The sequence below is a fragment of the Pristiophorus japonicus genome, unplaced genomic scaffold (assembly GCF_044704955.1).
Source record: "Pristiophorus japonicus isolate sPriJap1 unplaced genomic scaffold, sPriJap1.hap1 HAP1_SCAFFOLD_496, whole genome shotgun sequence".
Classification (NCBI taxonomy): Eukaryota; Metazoa; Chordata; class Chondrichthyes; family Pristiophoridae; genus Pristiophorus; species Pristiophorus japonicus.
The window spans coordinates 69,800-83,196 of record NW_027254402.1 but is presented as its reverse complement, the minus strand read 5'-3'; the positions used below and the strand labels follow the sequence as shown (position 1 = coordinate 83,196).

General features: G+C 46.8%; 1 protein-coding gene across 1 annotated transcript in view; it reads right to left on the bottom strand.

Moving 5' to 3' along the window:
• Positions 1-631: 631 nt before the first annotated feature.
• stimate (STIM activating enhance) overlaps positions 632-13,397 on the bottom strand; it is a 63,109-nt gene continuing 50,343 nt past the window's right edge. The window contains exon 10 of the transcript XR_011591968.1: positions 632-756. The gene's annotated coding sequence lies outside the window, so the exon portion shown is untranslated. The remainder of the gene's footprint in view (positions 757-13,397) is intronic.

Genomic DNA, 13,397 nt, shown 5'->3' with positions numbered 1-13,397 from the left:
ACATTCATACTAAATAAACCAAGTATGAAAGCCACTGAGACACATCACAAAGGCAGCTCTCTGCTTGCTCCAATTTCCGTGGCTGCTTGTGATACACCTTCCAAGATTCCAGTGTCTGAACAGTCCAGTGTCAAACTCTCATCTTTATACCAAAAAAGCCTTTGAACTCTTATTTCTTCGCATAGTACATTTAGACAATTAACATGCAGACGATGTAGAATTGGTCCTGAAATCACGGCTAATTGCTTTCTGAATTACTATACACAAACCAGATCGTTTAACATACAGATGATATCAAATTATTATTCGCATAGTAACAAGGTACACTCAAATACAGACAATGTCATGAATTACTATTATTCACATAGTAACACTCAAATTACTCAACAGAGACAAATGACCAGCCACTTATTATCCTGAAGTCAAGTCCCACTGCCATAAATCGATTCCCACCATGGAGTGCTGTAGACACACAGGTGATCAGAATGTCACATTTGAATGGCTAAGTGGCTCTGATCATCTAGCAGCCTCTTTCGATCCAAACATCCTGTTTTTAATCCAAACTTCAATCTTCCATCTTTTAACCCTTTCGATCTCCAGAGCACGTCCACGTCTAGCACATCACCAAGAACACTTTTTTCACGTACACATTGTCCACATCTGCTCTTGCCTTTTCTCCTCTGCTGTGGAAACCCAAATCCTCGCTCTTGTCTCCGGACAGCTTCAACACTCTCCTTACCAGTCTGATTATTTGTTCTTGGGGTGTGGAAATGATGTCGAGAGAGAAAGGAGGACAGAGTGGATGACATATTTTAGGTACAGATGTGAAAGAACAGCTGTGTGTATCCTACATTTATTATTTATTAAAATGTGGCCAGTCCTTTCATCATGTGGGTTGTTTTAATCATGTGTATCTTCAGGAATTTAGACCTGTACAGAATCTGTATTGGGTCCTAATGGTCATTGTGACCTGAGAGTTTGTGCTGCTTTCCCAGGTGGTGTTTGACTAACTGGACAGCTGCATTGTGGAACGGAGGATCTTTCTAGTAATTGACTTTATTTCAAGCTCGACAAAGATCTCCGACTAAAATATGAAATTGCCCTTGTGTCAGTACGGTACAGGTGCAGAGTGATTTTCCAAGAGCACAACGCACCGCTGCCTTGGGTCAGTTGTTGACAGTGGGATGCAATAGATTATTCAAGGACAAAAATGTGGCTTAAAATTTGCTCATATTCCAAAAGATGGAGCTGGGGAATCTGCAGAAATTACTTCCAGGCCATGAATATCCTTATTCCCCTCTCCACCTTTAAGATGCTTCTTAAAACCTACCTCATATATCCGAATAGTTCATATGGCTTGGTGTCACATTTTGTTAATGGGACATTTTACTGCATTAAAGGCACTATATAAATGCAAGTTGTTATACGATGCTCCCCTGGTGACTGCCCGCACATGGTTCCAACTCAACCTGTCCACACGCAGTCAGTACATCTCCCGCAGTACACGGTGGTTTATGGAACAGAAGCCCCCAGCACAGAATAAATAGCTGAACAAGTTGCATTTATATTTCAGACAAATTTTTATAAATGGACTTTGAATCAAAGGAGAGATTAGGAGGCTTGGTCAGAGCTGGTCATTAAGGAGGGTCTCACAAGAGAGGCTTTGGGAAGGAATGCCACAGTGCAGAGTTTGGTGGGTGTGGGCAGCTGGAGGAAGTTGAACACCACTTGGAAGAAGCATTGAGAGTAGCAAGGGCATAGAATGTACTCTGGGTGAGGGACTTCAATGTCCATCACCGAGAGTGGCTCGGTAGCACTACTACTGACCAAGCTGGCTGAGACCTGAAGGACATAGCTGCCAGACTGAACCTGCAGCAGGTGGTGAGAGAACCAAGAGGGAAAAACCTACTTGACCTCGTCCTCACCAATCTACCTGTCGCAGATACATCTGTCTATGACAGCATTGGCAGCAGTGATCACCGTACAGTCATTGTGAGGGCGAAGTCCTGTCTTCACACTGAGGACATCCACCATCGTGTTGTGTGGCACTACCACCGTGCTAAATGGGATAGATTCAGAACAGATCGAGCAGCTCAAAACCGGGCATCCATGAGGCGCTGTGGGCGATCATCAGCAGCAGAATTGTATTCCACCACAGTCTGTAACCTCCTGGCCCAGCATATCCCTCACTCTACCATTACCATCAAGCTAGGGAACCAACCCTGGTTCAATGAGGAGTATAGAAGAGCATGCCAGGAGCAGCACCAGACATACCTAAAAATGAGGTGCCAACCTGAGGAAGCTGCAACACAGGACTACATGCACGCTAATCAGTGGAAGCAGCATGTTATATACAGGGCTAAGCAATCCCACAATCAACGGATCAGATCAAAGCTCTGCAGTCCTGCCACATCCCACCATGAATGGCAGTGGACCATTAAACAACTTAAACAACTGTTGTGCTCCAGAACTAGCCGCATCTCTAGCCAAGCTGTTCCAGTACAGCTACAAAACTCGCATCTATCCGACAATGTGAAAAACTGCCCAGGTATGTCCTGTCCACAAAAAGCAGGACAAATCCACTCTTTTCAATTACCAGGCCATCAGTCTACTCTCAATCATTAGCAAAGTGATGGAAGGTGTCATCAACAGTGCTATCAAGCAGCCCTTGCTCACCAATGCCCAAGTTTGGGTTCCACCAGGACCACTTGGCTTCAGACCTCATTAGAGCCTTGGTCCAAACATGGACAAATGAGCTGAATTCCAGAGGTGAGGTGAGAATGATTACCCTTGAAATCAAGGCAGCATTTGACCTAGTGTGGCATCAAGGAACTCTAGTAAAACTGAAGTTAATGGGAATCAAGGGGAAAACTCTCCACTGGCTGAAGTCATACCTAGCACAAAGGAAAATGATTGTAGTGGTTGGAGGTCATTCATCACAGCTCCAGGACATTGCTGCAGGAATTCCTCAGGGCAGTGTCCTGGCCCAACCATCTTCAGCTGCTTCATTAATGACCTTCCCTCCGTATTAAGTCAGAAGTGGGGATGTTCACTGATGACTGCACAGTGCTTGCATGCAGCAAAACCTGGACAACATTCAGGCTTGGACAGGCAACATTCATGCCACACAAGTGCCAGGCAATGACAATCTCCAACAAGTGAGATTGCCCCTTGACATTCAACAGCATTACCATCGCCAAATCCCCTACCATCAACATCTTGAGGGTCACCACTGACCAGAAACATAACTAGATTAGCCACATAAGAGCAGGTCAGAGGCTGTGTATTCTGTGGCGAATGTCTCACCTCCCGACTCCCCAAAGCCGTTCCACCATCTATAAGGCACAAGTCGGGAGTGTGATGGAATACTCTCTACTTGCCTGGATGAGTGCAGCTCCTACACTCAAGAAGCTCGACACCATCCAGGACAAAGCAGCCCGCTTGATTGGCACCTCATCCACCACCTTAAACATTCCCTCCCTCCACCACCGGTGCACCGTGGCTGCAGTGTGTACCATCTACAAGATGCACTGCAGCAATTCACCAAGGCTTCTTCAGCAGCACCTCCCAAACCAACGACCTCCGCCACCTAGAAGGACAAGGGCAGCAGGCGCATGGGAACACCATCACCTGCAAGTTCCCCTCCAAGTCACACACCACACCGACTTGGAAATATATCGCCGTTCCTTCATTGTCGCTGGATCAAAATCCTGGAACTCCCTCCCCAACAGCACTGTGGGACTACCTTCACCACACGGACTGCAGCGTTTCAAGAAAGCGGCTCACCACCACCTTCTCAAGGGCAATTAGGGATGGGCAATAAATGTTGGACTTGTCAGCGATGTCCACATTCCATGGACGACTAAAAATAGGACACGGAGGACGAAGCTGCCGATTTAACGTCTGAAGTGGTTGGGCAGATGTGGTGAGAGCCAATGTAGCTCAACACAGACATGGCCGATGGACAAAAGGGTTTTGGTGAAGGATGGTACACAGGCAGCAGTTATGAAGTGTGCAGAGGGTGGGAGGCTGGCCAGGAGACTATTTGAATAGTCGAGATTATTGACAAAAGCATTGATGAGGATTTCAGCAGTGGATGAGCTGAGGCAGGGGGAGTCAGGCAATGTTATGGCCGTCTCTGTGATGGAGTGGATCTGGGGTCGGATGCTCAGCTCCGGGTCAAATGACACCAAGGTTGCGAACAGTCTGGTTCAGCCGAAGGCAGCGACTGTAGAGAGGGATGGAATCAGTGATGAGAGAACAGAGTTTCGATAACTCCTGTTTTTGGATGAGATAGGATTTCCTGCAGTTAAACACTGATGTCAGACAAGCATTTCAAGAGACAGAGAAAAGCTCCTCTACACTGTCCCATCAAACACTCCAAGGGCAGGTACAGCACGGGTTAGATACAGATTAAAACTCCCTCTACACTGCCCATCAAACACTCCCAGGGCAGGTACAGAGTAAAGCTCCCTCTACACTGTCCCCATCAAACACGTCCAGGGCAGGTACAGCACAGGGTTAGATACAGTAAAGCTCCCTCTACACTGTCCCATCAAACACTCCCAGGACAGGTACAGCACGGGTTAGATACTGAGGAAAGTTCCCTCTACATCATCCCATTATGGCACCTTATATCACAGCCTCATTTGAGTGTCCCGTATTGTAGAATAAGAATGTTGCATTTCTCACACCAGCCATCTCATGTTGGAGTCTGATTGCTAGTTTAGTGCTGGTTACTGAGCGGAGAGCATAGAATGACACTTAGGAGTACAATATTACAGCTATTACTGAGACATGGCTGAAAGGGAAGGTATGGCAACTCAATATTCCTGGTTACAGGGTTTTCAGACTGGCTAGAGAGAGGGGTAAAAAAGGAGGGGGGGGGGGGGAGCCAGGAGTGGCACGGCATGGACCAGCAGCATTGTCGGGGCACAGGGGAAAGGTGCAGCACGGGCCAGCAGCTTGCATGCGTGTGTGCCAATCACCTTGGATCCCCTTCCGATGTGCAACGCCCGGGAAAGGCCAGCACAAGGAGCAAAGTGGTGGTTACACCTTTTTCTGGCTTCGCTATTAAAAAAAATGAGCTAGTTGGGTGTCTGAGACTCCCCTCGTGGAATAAACAAAAGCTTTATGACCACTGGGTTCACCCTAGCCCGGAACCAGTGTGCTACGGTCTTCAGTGCGTACACACTGGAAGCTACAGACGAGACCAAAGAGGAATTCTACTCCAGCCTCGAACAATCCCTGTCCTGAGTCCCAATGAGTGACAAGCTGATCCTCCTCGGCGACTTTAATGCCAAGTTGGAAAGGGCACAGACCTCTGGGGAGGTGTGATCGGCACAAAGTGGGTAGGGAAAACCAACTCCAACGGTACCCTCCACCTGACGAAATGCTTAGAACACGGCCCTGTCATAACCAACACCTTGTTCTGTCAGAGAGACAAGTAGAAGGCTTCATGGCAACACCCTCGCCCCAAGCATTGGCATATGCTCGACTACATCATCGTCCGAGGGACCGCAAGGACATCTGCATCACCCGCGCCATGACAGGAGCTGACAACTGCTGGACTGACCACTGCCTAATATGCTCTGTCATTTCCATCAATGTAGTCCCAAAACAGCGGCGGCAACAGAAACGCTGCTGCAGGAAAATCAACGCTGGAGCACTCAAAGACCCTGCTAAAAAAAAGCCCTATTCAGCCAGTGTCACAGAACCTACCTGGCGACTCCCAGTGATTCAGAGATGCAGAGTGTCCACAGCACCTGGTCTACCCTCAAGGACTCCATAATTAGCACCTGTGAAGAGATGCTTGGTCACTCGACCAGGAAGCACCAAGACTGGTTCGACGAGAATGACCAGGAGATCCAGGAGCTAATAAGCCGCAAGCGCAAGGCATTCTTGGACTGGAACCAGCAACTCAACTCGAGAGCAAGAAAGCAGTTCAATAGAGGTCTGAAGGCAAGGTCCAACAAAAAACTCGCGACCTAAAGAACAGATGGTGGGTGGAGAAAGTGCAGGAGATCCAGCAGCTAACCGACAATCACGACGTGCGTGGATTCTTTAGCGCAGTCAAGACCACCTTCCGCCCAAGCACCTAAGGTCCTACCCCACTGCGGGCCAAGAACTGAGAGGTGCTCATCAAGGGCAGAGAGGCAGTCAGTGCCCGCTGGAAGGAGTACTTCAAAGGTCTCCTTGACTGAGACTCTGTCTTTGATACGAGTGTCCTCGACTCCATCCCGCAACATGCCACTCGTCACCATCTCGGCACAATCTCAGCCCGGTAGGAGGTTGTAAAGGTCATCCGACAACTGAAGAACAAGGCATCAGGAGCAGATGGAATCCCTGCTGAAGCACTAAAGCATGGCGAAGAATCAAATCCATGAACTCATTTCTCTTATTTGGAAGGAGGACAGCGTGCCAGGGGATCTCAGAGATGCTGCAATCTAGACCATCTTCAAGAAAGGTGACAAGTCTGATTGTGGTAATTATAGAGGATTTCCCTGCTGTCTGCCACAGGGAAAGTCAGCACAAGAATCCTCCTCAATCGCCTTCTCACTATGGCTGAAGAGCTCCTCCTAGAGTCGCAATGCGGATTCCACCCACCACGGGGCACGATGTACTTGATCTTCACCGCGCGTCAAAGTCAACAAAAATGCAGGGAACAGCATCAACCGCTGTACATGGCCTTCTTTGACCTCAAAGGCCTTCGACACTGTCAACCGTGAAGAATTATGGAGTGTCCTCCTCAAATTCGACTGCCCTCAAAAGTTTGTCACCATCCTCTGCCTGCTTCATGATGACATGCAAGCCATGATCTGACCAATGGATCCACCACAGACCCAATTCACGTACAGACCGGGGTCAAGCAAGGCTGTGTCATCGCACCAACGCTCTTCTCGATCTTCCTTGCCACAGTGCTCCATCTCCCTTAGTAAGCTCCCCGCTGGAGTGGAGCTAATCTACAGAAACGGGAAACTGTTCAATCTCCATCACCTCCAGTCCAGATCCAAAGTCGTCCCATCCTGTCACTGAATTACAGTACGCAGACGATGCTTGCGTCTGCGCACACTCGGAGACTGAACTCCAAGCCATCGTCAACACCTTCACCGAAGCGTATGAGAGCATGTAATTACACTAAACATCCGTAAGACAAAGATCCTTCACCAACCTGACCCCACCACACAGCACTGCCCGGCGATTATCAGAATCCACGACGAGACCTTGAACAACGTCGACCATTTTCCAAACCTCGGGAGCCTACTGTCAATAAGGGCAGATGTCAATGACTAAGTCCAACACTGCCTTCAGTGTACCAGTGCAGCCTTTGGTCGCCTGAGGAAGAGAGTGTTTGAAGAACAGGACCTCAAACCTGGCACCTAGCTCATAGTCTACAGAGCAGTCGTGATACCTGCCCTCTTATATGCTTCAGAGACATGGACAATATACAGCAGGCAACTGAAAGCACGGGAGGTGTACCACCAACACTGGATCTGCAAGATCCTGCAAATCCATTGGCAGGATAGGCGCATCAATGTCAGTGTTCTCGCTCAGACCATCATCCCCAGCATCGAAGCATTGACCACACTCGATCAGCTCCGATGGACGGGCCACAACGTCCGCATGCCCGATACGAGACTCCCAAAACGAGCGCTCTACTAGGAGCTCCGACATGGCAAGCGAGTCACAAGTGGGCAGAGGAAACATTTCAAGGACACCCTCAAAGCCTCCTTAATAAAGTGCAACATCCCCACAGACACCTGGGAATCCCTGGCCCAAGACCGTTCAAAGTGGAGAAGCATCTGGGAGGGCGCTGAACACCTCGCATCTCTTCGTCGGGAGCAAGCTAAAGATAAGCGCAAACAGCGGAAGGAGCGCATGACAACCCAGGAACCCCACCCACCCACCCCTTCAACCACCGTCTGCCCCACCTGTGACATAGACTGTCGGTCCCTCATTGGACTTACTAGTCACCTAAGAACTAATTTTTAGTATGGAAGCAAGTCATCTTCGAATGTGAGGGACTGCCTAAGAAGATGGGTTGAATTGAAGAACAAAAAAGGGGCTCACACACTACTGGGAGTGTTCGATCGACTCCTGGAACAGTCAGAGATAGAAGAACAAATATGTGGGCAAATTGCTGCGAAGTGCAAAAACTATAGAGCTGTAATATTGGGAGATTTCAACTACCCTAATATTAACTGAGAAAAGGTAGTGTAAATGGTACAGAGGGTGCAGAATTCCTAAAATGCATTCAGGAGAACTTCTTTCGCCAGTATGTAAGAAGCCCAACAAAGGAGGGGGCGGTTCTGGACTTAGTTTTGGAGAATGGAGAGGGGCACGTGGAAGGGGTATCAGTGGGAGAGCATTTTGGTGCTAAGTGATCATAATTCTGTAAGATTTAGGGTAGTTATGGAAAAGGACAATGGTGGACCAGGAATAAAAGTTCTCAATTGGGGTAAAGCCAATTTTGCTGAGCTGAGATGGGATTTGGTCAAAATGGACTGGAAACGGCTACTTGATGGTAAATTAGTGTCAGAGCAGTGGGAAGCATTCAAGGAGAAGATCCGGAGGGTACAGGGCAAGTATGTTTCCTTAAAAAAAAGGGTGGGGCTAACAAATCTAGAGCCCTCCAGATGTCAAGGGACATACAGGGTAAGATAAAGAAAAAAAGGGAGGCTTATGTCAGATACCGAGAACTCAATACTGCAGAGACTCTAGAGGAGTATAAGTGCAGGGGTGCAATTAAAAATGATATCAGGAAAGCAAAGAGAGAGCGAGCATGAAAGAACGTTGGTAAGTAAAATCAGGGAAAACCCAAAGATGTTTTATAAATACATTAAGAGCAAGAGGATAACTAGAGAAAGATTGGGGCCTATTAAGCATTCACAAAGGAAATCTGTGTGCAGAGGCAGAAGATGTGGGTATGATTCTTAATGAATACTTTGCATCTGTTTTTACAAAAGAGAGGGGCAATGCAGGCTTTGCAATGAGGGAGGAGGTGTGTGAAATATTAGACGAGATAAACATTGAGAGAGGAAGTATTAAGGGGCAAAGCAGCTTTGAAAGTGGATAAATCCCCAGGCACGGAAGAAATGGATCCCAGGCTCTTAAGAGAAGCAAAAGAGGAAATAGCAGAGGCTCTGGCTATCATTTTCCAATCCTCTCTGGCTACAGGTGTGGTACCAGAGGACTGCTATTGTTATAACTTTGTTTAAAAAGGGATAGACTGAGTAATTACTGTCAGTCAGCCTAACCTCAGTGGTGGGAAAATTATTGGGAAAAATCCTGAAGGACAGGATAAATCTTCATTTGGAAAGACATGGATTAATCAAGGACAGTCAGCATGGATGTGTTAAGAGAAGGTCATGTCTGACTAACTTAATTGAATTTTCCAAGGAGGTAACCAGGAGGGTCGATGAGGGCAATGTGTACGATGTAGTGTATATGGATTTTAACAAAGCTTTTGGTAAGGTTTCACATGGTAGACGGGTCACGAAAGTAAAAGCCCATGGGATCAAGGGCAAAGTGGCAAGTTGGATCCAAAATTGGCTCAGAGGTAGGAAGCAATGGGTAATGGTTAATGGGTGTTTACGTGACTGGAAGGCTGTATCCAGTGGGGTTCCACAGGACTCAGTGCTGGGTCCCCTGCTTTTTGTGGTATATTAATGACCTGGACTTGAATGTTGGGGATATGATTAAGAAGTTTGCAAATGACACTGAAATACGCTGTGTGGTTGATAATGAAGAAGAAAGCTGCAGACTGCATGAAGATATCAATGTACTGGTCAGGTGGGCAGAACGGTGGCTAATGGAATTCAATCTGGATAAGTGTGAGGTAATGCACTTGGGGAGGCCCAGCAAGACAAGGAAATACACATTAAATGGTATGACACTAAAAGGTGTAGAGGAACAAAGGGACCTTGGAGTGCAGGTCCACAGATCCCTGAAAGTAGCAGGCCAGGTAGATAAGGTGGTTAAGAAGGCATATGGAATACTTGCCTTCATTAGTCGAGGCATGGAACACAAGAACAGGGAGGTTATGCTTGAACTGTATAAAACACGGATCAGGCCGCAGTTGGAGTACTGTGTGCAGTTCTGGTCACTACATTACAGTAAAGTTGTGATTGCACTGGAAAGGGTGCAGAGGAGATTTACAAGAATGTTGCCTGGATTGGAGAATTTTGGCTATGAGGAAAGACTGGAGATGCTGGATCTGTTTTCTTTGGAACCTAGGAGGCTGAAGGGAGACCTTATTGAGGTGTATAAAATTATGAGGGGCCTGGATAGAGTGGATAGGAAGGACCTGTTTCCCTTGGCAGAGGGGTCAACAATCAGGGGGCATAGATTTAAAGTGATTGAGGGGAGGTTTAGAGGAGAGAGGAGGGGAAATTTCTTCACCCAAGTATGGTGGGGGTCTGGAACTCACTGCCTGAAAGGGTAGTAGAGGCAGAAAGCCTCAACACATTTAAAAAATACTTGGATGTGCTCTTAAAGTGCTGTAACCTACAGGGTTACGAACCAAGAGCTGGAAAGTGGGATTAGCTGGATAGCTCTTGGATGGCCGAAATGGCCTCCTTCCGTGCTGTAAATTTCTATCATTCTGGTTAATTGGGGGCAGTTCTATGCACTGGAATTGCACTCACTACAAACTGGATTGAAATGGCCCAAAGACATTTTATGCCTCACAGTGAAGAGGGGAGATTCGGTCTGGAAACAAAACCATGTTTATGCTAAACTTGTATCGAACCTTTATTAGACCACACTTGTACTGCATACAATTCTGGTCGCCATATTGTAAAAAGGATAGAGGCAGTGAAGAGTGCGTAGATAAGATTTATAAGGATGATACCAGAAATTTGAGGTTATACCGATCAGAAAAGGGTCTCTTTTCTCTTGGAGAGGGGCTGAGGGGTGACCTAATAGAGGTCTTTAAAATCATGAAAGATTTTGATAAAGTGGAAACATTCTCTCTCTATCCACTCAGAGGAAGAGCATAACTAGAGGCCATCAATATAAGATAGTCACTAATAAACCCAACAGAGAATTCAGAAGAAACTTCTTTACCCAGAGAGTGGTGAGAATGTGGACCTTGCTACCACAGGGAGTGGTTGAAGCAAATAGTATAGATGCATTTAAGGGGCGGTAGATAAGTATGAATGGAATAGACGGTTATGTTGATAAATTTAGAAACAGAAATTTACAGCACAGAAGGAGGCCATTTCGGCCCATCATGTCCACACCGGCCGACAAAGCAGCCCTGAAGGTTACATATAAACTTATGAACAATGGCGGACAGGTGAAGAGCATCCGGCCCAACCAGCCCGCCTCCCACAACTGTGATACCCCATGTATCGCAACATTTTACACTCTACCCCACCCAGAGCCATGCAATCTCCTGGGAGAGGCAAAAAAAGATAAAAACCCAGGCCAATTGGGGGAAACTAAAATCTGGGAATATTCTTCTCCGACCCATCCAGGCGATGGAAACTAGTCCAGATCACTCTGGCCGTATTAGATTCCCTGAAATACTTACCATCGTGCCTGCGCCAACCAACCAACGAGGTTATCCAGTCTAATCCCACTTACCAGCTCGAGGTCCGCAACCCTTCAGGTTATGGAACTTCAAGTGCACATCCAAGCACCTTTTAAATGTGATGAGGGTTTCTGCATCCACCACCCTTCCAGGCGGTGAGTTCCAGACCCCCACAACCCTCCGCGTGAAGAAGCTTCCCCTCAAATCCTTCCACCAACCACCTCGTAATTGACCCCTCCAAGGGAAATAGGCCCTTGCTCTCCACTATATCTAGGCGCCTCTAAAATTTTATACACCTCAATGAGGCCTCCCCATAGCCTCTTCTGTTCCAAAGAAAACAAACCCAACCTATCCAATCTGTCCTCATAGTTAAGATTCTCCATTCCAGGTAGCATCCTCGTACATCTCTGCACCCTCTCCAGTGCAATCACGTCCTTCCTATAATAAGGCAACCAGAACTGCATGCAGTATTCCAGCTGTGGCCTAACCAGTGTATTATACAATTTAAGCATAAACTCCCTGCTCTTGTATTCTATGCCTTGGCCAATAAAGGCAAGCATATGCCTTCTTAACCACCTGGCCTGTTACTTTCAGGGATCTGTGGACAAGCAGTCCAAGGTCCCTTTGTCCATCTGCACTTCTAAGTGGCCTACTGTTTAATGTGCATACCCTTTCCTCATTAGCCCTCCCCAAGTGCATTACCTCACACTTCTTCGAATTAAATTCCATTTGCCCACCTGACCAGTAGAGTGATATCCTCCTGCAATCCATGATTTTCCTCTTCTTTATTAACCAGAGCCAATTTTAGTGTCATCTGCAAACTTCTTAATCATACCCCTTATATTCAAATCTACGTCATTGATGTATACCACAAAAAGTAAGGGACCCACTACTGAGCATGGCGGAACCCCACTGGAAACATCCTTCCAATCACAAAAACATCCATCGACTATTACCCTTTGCTTTCTATCTCTAAGCCAATTTCGGATCCAACTTGCCACTTTGCTCTGGATCCCATAGGCTTTTACCTTCGATCAGTCTGCCATGTGGGACCTTCTCAAAAGCTTTGCTAAAGTCCATGCACACTACATCGTACGTACTGCCCTCATCAACCCTCCTGGTTACCTCCTCGAAAAATTCAATCAGGTTAGTCAAACACGATCTTCCCTTAACAAATCTGTGCTGACTGTCCCTGATTAATCCTTGACTTTCTAAATGTAGAGTTATTCTGTCCTTCAGGACTTTTCCCAATAATTTTCCCACCACTGAGGTTAGGCTGACAGGCCTGTAATTACTCAGTCGATCCCTTTCTCCCTTCAACAAGGGTACCGCATTAGCAGTCCTCCAGCACCATGCCTGAATCCAAAGGGGATTGGAAAATGATGGTCAAAGCCTCTGCTATTTCCTCTTTTGTTTCGCCCAACAGCCTGGGATGCATTTCATCTGGACCTGGTGACGTATCCAATTTCAAAGCTGCTAAACCCCTTAATACCTCCTCTCTCACTATGTTTATTTCATCCAGAATTTCACACTCCTCCTCGATAGCAGTATCTGCATTGCCTCTTTCCTTTGTGAAAACAGACGCAAAGTATTCATTAAGAACCACATCCACATCTTCCGCCTCCACACACAGATTACCCTCATGGTCTCCAATAGGCGGCCCTACCCTTTCTTTAGTTATCCTCTTGCTCTTAATATATTTATAGAACATCTTTGGGTTTTTCTTGATTTTACTTGCCAAGAATTTTTCATGCTCTCTCTTAGTCGTCCTAATATCCTTTTTAATTTCACCTTTGAACTTCCTATACTCCTCCAGAGATTCTACAGTATTTAGCTGTCGGTATATGACATAAGTTTCTCT